The sequence below is a fragment of the Melitaea cinxia genome, chromosome 5 (genome assembly GCF_905220565.1).
Source record: "Melitaea cinxia chromosome 5, ilMelCinx1.1, whole genome shotgun sequence".
Lineage (NCBI taxonomy): Eukaryota > Metazoa > Arthropoda > Insecta > Lepidoptera > Nymphalidae > Melitaea > Melitaea cinxia.
Window position 1 is genome coordinate 18,818,995 of NC_059398.1, and position 8,767 is coordinate 18,827,761.

General features: G+C 35.3%; 1 long non-coding RNA gene across 1 annotated transcript; it reads left to right on the forward strand.

Moving 5' to 3' along the window:
* The first annotated feature begins 1,482 nt into the window (after nt 1-1,482).
* On the forward strand, nt 1,483-8,157 carry LOC123654119. Its single transcript, XR_006743192.1, has 2 exons — nt 1,483-1,584; nt 7,879-8,157. It is a non-coding gene; the product is annotated as an uncharacterized LOC123654119 (long non-coding RNA).
* The last annotated feature ends 610 nt before the right edge of the window (nt 8,158-8,767 follow it).

Genomic DNA, 8,767 nt, shown 5'->3' on the forward strand with positions numbered 1-8,767 from the left:
AAAAATGGCGTGTGTTGCCAATAGTCACCACGCTGGGCAGGCGGGTTGGTGACCGCAGGGCTGGCTTTGTCGCACAGAAGACGCTGCTGCCCGTCTTCGGCCTGTGTATTTCAAAGCCAGCATTTGAATGGCTATCCCGCCATCGGTCGGCTTTATAAGTTCCAAGGTGGTAGTGAAACTGTATTATCCCTTAGTCGCCTCTTACGCATCCAGGGGAAGAGAGGGGGTGGCTATATTCTTTATTGTCGTAGGCACACAGCTTACAATAAAATTAAACATTAATGCAAAGATACTTACGGATTACTTTTTTTCCATTATTGTTTCTAGTTTATCAACAAACTATCTTATACCCGAACTTACACGCGTTATTTTGAGGAAAAAATCGCCTTCCTTGGTCGATAAATGGGTTATCCTACACAAAAGAATCCTCGTTCCGAATTCCCGTTCGAACCAGTATTTCCTAGATTAGCGCGTTTAAACAAACAAAGTGTTCAGCTTTATAAAAGTAACATAAATTTCCACTGTTCAACAAAACTATAAAACATGTTTACATGAATGTTTAATGCTCACTCTCTTGCCCCTATTACCCTGTGGAATATTTTTTATTCTTAACGAAATTTTACTCTCAAAATCGCTTCAGCCTGTAATATCCCACAGCTGAGCATAGGCCTACGTCGGGATGTACGAGAAGGTGCAGAGCTTAATCCACCACATTATTTTGATATTTCTCTCAAAATAGTGTTTAAATATTATAAAAAAGGAGATCCTTTTTAAAAGTTTAAAGATCATTTCGATTGAAAACATCTTATATAAAAACAAAACCACAGAATTCAAAAGTGACCTACAGTTTTTATATTTAATGAGCACCAGTTTATTTTAGGTTTAATTTATTTTTATTTTCGTGCTGAATAGAAGTATTCTGTTTGCGACCCCTGTCGCCGACCGCAGAAACGCTCAATATCTTTGTCGACCATATACCTACTTGCCGCTACGACACCTCACCTGCCTCCGTATTGTCCCGCGAGTTGCGACAGTTCACGGAAGGTAACTCGAGCGACTCTAGCGCTCGATTCAGCGGTATTGTTGAATACCGCGAAAACGTACACAACGCTAGCTAAGGTTTCGCGTATTCGCGATGTGTTACATTACGATTGAAACGAAAATATTGATATTCGAAGAAATTATAAAAAACGTGACTGAGCGAAATATTTTTAGTGGGAATGTATAATGTAAAAGTGACATCTATGTCACTCTCAATGTAGTTTATACACAAACTACGGATTTAAAATGATTTTAACTATTTCAGCAACAGCACAAAAATCAACGGAGAAAACAAATTTGCATAACACCGCAAACGAACATTAACTCGTAGCGCTAATTCCTGAGACATTTCAATAATCTCGTCCGAGCGTGATTTAAAAATAACTCGAAAGATAAAATTAATCCGCGCCGAGAATACATCGTTTGTAAAGAATAGCATCTCTTGATTGCTTCGGTAAATTACCGGCGACGTGTCATGTGCGCGTGTCGGCGACCCGCGCGCTCCTCCGACATTGAAATATATTCGACACACGCTAATTGATGGTAAGAATTATTGCCATATTTTCGAGCCAGAACGTAAATTTTTACTTATATATCAAACTAACACTAAAGTCAACTAACACAAAATCAACGGCTAATATAGAACTATTTTTGTTTGTCTAACGTATTAGTATAATTATGTGTATGTGATACTTATAAAACATTGTAGAAAATAGTTTCGCGCTCGCCATTAAACAGAATAACACTTTATAAATAAGTTAATAAATATTCGTACTGACATAAGAATGCTCAGTTCGCAGACAACAATTTTTAAATACATTATTTTTTTCTTGAAACAAAATTTTACATCTAACGCTTTAACCTATCGAAATATTTAGGTTCGTTGTATACCTATCTACTTGTTGTAACACGTGTTGCAATTCTAGTTCGAAGAAATATAGTGAAATAATTGTGTTTGCTGGCAAACGAAAAAAAAAACCGACTTCAATTACATCGATAAGTAATACAACGTACTCGTAGGTAGACGAAAAAATTTTCAAGTAAATACACATTATCAAAGATTACTCCAAAAGTTGTAATCAGATCCCGATGATATTTAAATTTTACCACATGATAAACATCAGCTTTCGATTAAATTAAAAATCATCAAAATCGGTACACCCAGTGAAAATTTATGCGGATTTTCGAGGGTTTCCCTCGATTTCTCTGAGATCCCATCATCAGATCCTGGTTTCCTTATCATGGTACCACACTTAGGATATCTCCTTTCCAACAAAAAAAAAGGATTTTCAACTCGGTTCATAAACGACGAAGTTATCCCGAACATACATTTAAAAAATATATATATATATACGGTCGAATTGAGTAACCTCCTCCTTTTTTGAAGTAGGTTAAAAAGGCTTATTTATCAAAGATTACTTCGAAATCTTGAAACCTTTTGGTGGTATTTGCAAAGCAGTGAAATCTAATCATAGGCTCAATTCGTTAATGACGAGATTTATCAAAACGAGAGAGGAATTATGATGTCATTATAACAACGAGAAATGATCATCACGATTTCACCGTCGCCGTTTAATACATTTTAATGTTTATTGCGTCTTTGTGTAAATATACTCTATCAAGCCTGCAGAATAAGCAATACCTTTGTCTAGAGGTAGTAAAAAGCCTTAAATTTAAGCTAAACTTAAATTAACTAAAAAAGTCGGTTAATATGCAATGTCTAGATAGAGGCTAAAGAAACGTCAGAGCCTAATCCGCTACGCTGTTTCAATGCTAGTCTGAGGACAGTTTCTCTGCTAAGGTATACTAACGTTATATAATGTAGCAACTGATACAAACAGCTTAAGACATTCTTCGACACCCACAAGGACTGATACCCAGGCCAAAAACATATATATATACACATATATAAACTAGCTGACCCGACAGACGTTGTCCTGTTTTTTTTTTATACAATGATAGGCTTGCGTTTGACCACTATTTCACCTGATGATAAGTGAAAATGCGGTCTAAGATGGAGCACGCTTACCTAGCCTGTCTTAACTATATTCATATTTGATTAATTTCGGATTGGTATAATTAATAAAAAAATATTTAAAAAAAGTTTTATAACAAACCACAAGAAACCACAGAAGATCTGTCAATCATCTGTCAATTCTATCTTAAAACGTCATAAGGTTTCATTTAAAAAGATTATATTGTCCAAAACGCTATGGTTAGATTAGAAATAATTTTATATTGTGGTATGGTAGTTAAATATTCTTATATATTCTAATTTTCCACGCAATTTTTTTATATTTTTTAGTAAGAACCTTCTTCTGATAGTAACGAACACAACCAAAAAGTATTAGTCAAATCGGTCCAGCCGTTCACGCGTGATGGCGTGTCCAAGGAAAATAGGGATTTATTTTTATATATATAGATATATAATTCTATACATAAAAATATTCAGAATCGTACCCACGACCGTAGCGTTAATGAAACTTTCCGCACCACTACACCAGAACGGTCGTCACACCATATGGTTGATTAAGTTTTAATATTAACTTAATTTCTCTTACAGTCTTTTACCTTAATTATGTTGTTTTTTTAGGTAAGTAGGTGTATATAAGTGTATCAGTCATCAGTAGATGGTAGTTGATCGAATTAAAACGATTCCGTTCATCAAACCTGCAGCTCTGTCTGAGAACAAATAGTTCAGGTAGACCAAGTTGTTGCGCGACAGATGACCATTTGTTTCATACTGTCATACTTTCTGTCGCGTTTTACAGATTACATTAAATAAAGTTTTCCTTGCGGTTTTAAAGTTACTTACAGACAAATAGAAGGAGGGACAGATAGTGTCGTCTTTTTAGAAGAGTAATAAATAGGTGTAGAGTTTCTCGCCTATTCTTCTGAGAGTGACATATACATGTCTGATAACTTTATATTAAAGATTAAAGATTCAAAAGTGCTTTTGAAGCCTAATTTCAAAAGAAAACTATCAAACTATCTCAGTACTATAATTAAACAACTTTTTCGGATTTTATGGCGGTTTATTGCGTTTTTTAACCGACTTCCAAAAAAGGAGGAGGTTCTCAATTCGACTGTATTTTTTATGTATGTTACTTTAGAACTTTGACTGGGTGGACCGATTACGAAAAAATTTTTTTAATCGAAAGGTGGTGCATGTCATCAAATCATCATCAAAATTTATTTGAGATCTAACTTACTACTTTTCGAGCTATGTCTAATAATGCGTTTTTTCCCTGACTATTTTTTTGTCGACCTCCGTTGTATTATACCGCATAACTTTTTACTGGGTGTACCGATTTTGATGATTCTTAATTTAATCGAAAACTCGAGATCTGATAACGACTTTTTGAATCTTTGATAACGCGTATTTACTTGATTATTTTTTCGTTTTCCTACGTTGTTTTACTTGTCGATGTAATTGGAGTCGGTTTTTTTTTCGTTTGCGAGTAAATACAATTATTTTATTATATGCTTAAGGAGAGGACAGTCCTCATGTGACCATGGTTGTTGTAAAGTATCCTAAACGTCAACATCTAAAAAACCTAATAAAGCGTGGTAGATTCTTAAATGTGAAATTCGCGTAAACATTAAAAAACAATATATCTCAATAATAGAATGGTAATCCTCCGAAGACAAATATAACAAAGGCGGTATGTATATCTTCCTTCTTGATAGACACACAATGAAGTCCATCATCCTATTACTCAACGCTCGGGATCAGGGCATGTCGTAAGTGCTGTAATAGCCGGTGTAATGAGCACAACTAACCGCATTAGCGGCAGGAAGTGCGCGGCGACATCGGTCACCGCGGCGCTGTCACGCTGCTGGCGCCACCGGTGGTCGCCCATCTTATTGCTTTAATACGAATTAGAGAGATTAATCCCATTCGAGCTTAATTTATCTCAATTTGATCTCCTAAGCAATTGCATTCATCTATTACTAATTTAAATAAGGTTTGATGAACATTAATTTATTTGATTAATTAATTATTTTGTAATATTTTGAAGTAGCTCACGCATTACCTTTCAAAATTTACTATACTCCGTTCCCTGAAACAAACATTTTTTTTTGTTATAAACTAAAATTAAAGTTTAAAACTTTCATCATCATAATTTCAACTTATTACAGTCCCCTGCTGGACATAGGCCTCCACAAGTTCGTGCCAAAAAATGGCGTAAACTCATGTGTTTTGCCCATAGTCACCACGCTGGACAGGCGGGTTGGTGACCGCAGGGCTGGCTTTGTCGCACCGAAGACTAAACCCGAACACCGAACCGAAGTTTAAAGCTTTAACTTTTATGATTTACTGAACTAACAAACAAATATTCAAAGAAAGCCATTGGCAACTGGCACTTATTTTTCCTGTTCTATCCATTTTTTTGAAATAACACATCAGTTACCCAGATCCTTCTAAGACGTAGTCTTCCACGGTATGATCTTGCTACTTATATTCGATCGGAAAATACTTTCTTACATTTAATTAAATTAAATCAATGGCTCCTACGTTCTCTTCTCTCCTACTCTTCCTCTAACGTTCTCACTGTACCAATATTCTTCGCCTAAATATTTCCTTATATCAAATCCATAGTAATCTAGAATTCCCATTAGTCATAGCCAGTGCTATTGCATTCTTTTACTATTGAGAGTGGAATGCGCTCCCACAGGAAATACGTCACTGTCGATCCATACGCTTAAGCGAGGAGTGAAATACATATGTAATATGCTAGTATCAATAATTTATTACAATGACCTAACTTTTGGATTAGTATATACTAGCTGTATTCCGCTGCTTTACCCGCAGTAGTTGTGTGTACAAATTACGATGGTATCGACTTCGTTACATTCATTAACAGAGTAATGTTTCCACAAACCATATCCAATTTAATTACAACGTAATTTACGTGATGCCGGGATAAATTTACAGACGGACAGACAGAAAACAAACTCAAAAAAGCGAATGTACTTTAGACCACACGACTTAAGTAAAACTTACGAATCGTAACTCTCTCTCTTTCTATCTTCACTAACTTATATCTCCCTCTCAACTTCCGTTCACCTCGCCCGATCACACTATTCGTATCGGTCTCGTCACGCATTCACCAACTCAATCTTAGACACGACAAGACTTATAAAGAACACTAAAATTAGTATTCCTAAATCAACATGTAATGAACAAACATCACACGTGTGTGTGAGTGTACAAACATCAACCAGTTGAAATATATGTACATATACAGATAATCTTATCAATAGGATTAATTTTCCTTTTTAACGTCTTCAGTAGTTGTTCACGATGCTAGTCTCGGCAATTCGTTTTTATTCCCTTACAAGGTTGTTATAAAACCGCTTTGCACTTTCTGTGTAACCATTGCAGTCATAGATACTTTTATAAAATCAATTACTAAATAACTTTATTCAAATAGGCCTCAAAAGCACCTTCGACTCGTCATCATACAAAATAAAAAATTTAATTATCGTTAAAAGCAAAGCTAACGCCGATTTGGAATTTAGATTCTGCAGAGAAGTATTGGCAAGAAAAATTAATAAAAAAATGATAAACTAAGTAATTAACAAAGTATAATTGCCTTCGACATTACATAGTATTGACTTATTGAGCGGCGCGTGTAGGTCGCCACAGCGAGAGGTCACAGAGCGGTCGTTAAAAGAAATCCTAGTCTTAGACACGGCAGGGCTTATAACAAGAACTCTAGTTTGCTCGTAGTTCCAGAAAGACATTGTATAAGAGGTCATCTATTAATCACGTGAGATTCAAAAGGTAAGGGGTTTGGGAAAATCACGAAATATGAAAAAGATGGCTATATTGTAATATCAAGTGTATTTAATTTTCTTTAAACGCACGATTTCTAAACTGAAAAAACAACTAACACCCTGAAATAAAAATTTAATCATATTGTACCTGTGTCACCGACCCGCCTGCCCAGCGTGGTGACTATGGCCTATGTCCGGCAGTGGACTGTGATAGGTTAAAGTGAAGAAGTGATGCCTTTACTGAAAAATTCAATTTACTTGGCGATAAAAATCACATTTGTTTTTTTGGTTAGGTATGGAGTCAGGGTTGAAAAATTTTCTAAAATCATGACGTGATTAATTGACGACCCTTAAAGGCCAGTAGTGTAGTAAACTCGTCGACGACGTGACGATGACGTCACAGCTCACTCATCGCTCGGCTTTTAGAGTCCGAGATGTATGCTGTGCGCAGCCGCAGCATCATTAGGCGGTGATGATTAATGACGTTGCCGTTATTTCTGTCTACCCTCGTTATAATTACGCCGTAAATCATTATAATTAGTCGTAATGACAATTACAATTTTCGCCGCTACTCGTATTCATTAAATAATATGAAGGCCAAAAAGTGCAATTAATAAATTGGTTCCGCGTAGAATGCTTAAATTAGACTAATGTTTACAAATTGTAAAAAATGTAAGACTTTAATAAAACCGACAACAAAAAATAGGTCACACCGATGTATAGAATAACATTATTGTTTGTGCTCGTACACGGAGTACTTTCAAGTCGTGCCGAATGTTACACACTATCGTACTAAAATACACGGGAACATTTCTAGGTGTCCGCTCCGCTGGAAGGCATGACATTAGCGATCTCGTGCATATTTAAAAACTTTTTTTTTTTTATTTAAGTGAGTGAAGCACTCGTATCTTATGACACATATTTTTTTTAAATAAAAACTGTGACTTGATTAATGGACTGCCATCCTGAGAAATGTGTGAAATTTTAGAACGAGACTGAAAATTTAATTTTTACAGTACTTAATAATTATTACTTATCCCGTATAATCCACAGGCCGAGAACAAAGCGTGTTAATAACGTAAAGTGCGAGCGGCGTAGAATGCTAAAAGAAGAAATATGGCTCGCGCAGCAACGACCCCATCTCAGAGATGGAATCTCAAGGTCCTGCCCGCGGTAACACGCTTTACCGACGTCTATCTGTACGAGTGTCTTCGAACGTTTCTACCGCTCTTGTTTTATGGCTTCGATTCTGAAATGTATTATAATAAAGTTTATATATAGCGTATATATATGTAGCGATACACATGTAAATAAAATTTAAATTTCTGCGCATATTTTTTAATAATTGAAACCCTATTCACATTTAAGATTATTTACAAAATAATTGTATTTGCTCGCAAACGAAAAAAAACCGACTTCAATTACATCGAAAAGTAATACAACGTAGGTGTGCATCACAGTGATATCCTAAAACAAAGGTAGCGATCCAATAGCCAGCGAGCTCAATAGCCATTCAAAGCAAAATTTATATTAAAACAGTGGAATTTAAAACCTATTGTTCGTCGTAAATCTAATTCTTTTATGACCTACCGGACTGTATGTAATATGGTCTCAAGTAAATTTTTGTTCCAAGAGACAATTATTATTTAAACGAATTTTCAGATGTTTTTTTTTTATGAAGTTATAAATATTAAATGTTATAGAAAGGTTTCAGCTGTTTTAAATAAATATTATTGAATACATATGAAGGTAGAGTGCAGGACCTACCTCGTTTAAAATTTGGAGCAATCCGACTCTGAAAGTACACTCAATAATTGTGTTTGCTGGCAAACAAAAAAAGATCGACTTCAATTACATCGACAAGTAATACAACGTAGGTAGACGAAGAAATATCAAGTAAATACGCATTACCAAAAATTACTCCAAAACTTGTAATCAGATC